A 436-nucleotide genomic window follows, 5' to 3' on the forward strand; every position below is an offset into this window, starting at 1 on the left:
ACTGCAGGCAGGACTCAAAATTCAACAAATCTAGGAGCTTTTTTCATTGATAATTTTTAAGTTGATAATTTTGTATGGCCCTCGAATGATGTTATAAATATCCAAATGGCCCTCGGCAGAAAAAAGCTCCCCCTTCCCCCCCCCCCCACTAGGAGAAGAGGAGGTGGTTTGAAGCGAGGGAGCTCCGAGCCACTTTTAGCTCTGTGCCCAGAGATGGGTATCCTGTGTGTCCCCACCACACTTCCTGGCTGGCCGTGGGGGGCGGCTTTGCTTTTCCCGTGCTAGCCTTGTGCACGAGAACTTAGCCTCTATTTCGTCCCTCTGCACACTCTGGGGCAAAGCATTTGAATACTGGAAGTGAACATCAGAGGCTTCGCTTTGGTATCAGAACCCAGGTAACAAAGCTCAAAGGCTCTTCCAAGGAAAGCACTGGTGC

Source organism: Miniopterus schreibersii (genome assembly GCF_964146895.1).
Source record: "Miniopterus schreibersii genome assembly, chromosome: 10".
Classification (NCBI taxonomy): domain Eukaryota; kingdom Metazoa; phylum Chordata; class Mammalia; order Chiroptera; family Miniopteridae; genus Miniopterus; species Miniopterus schreibersii.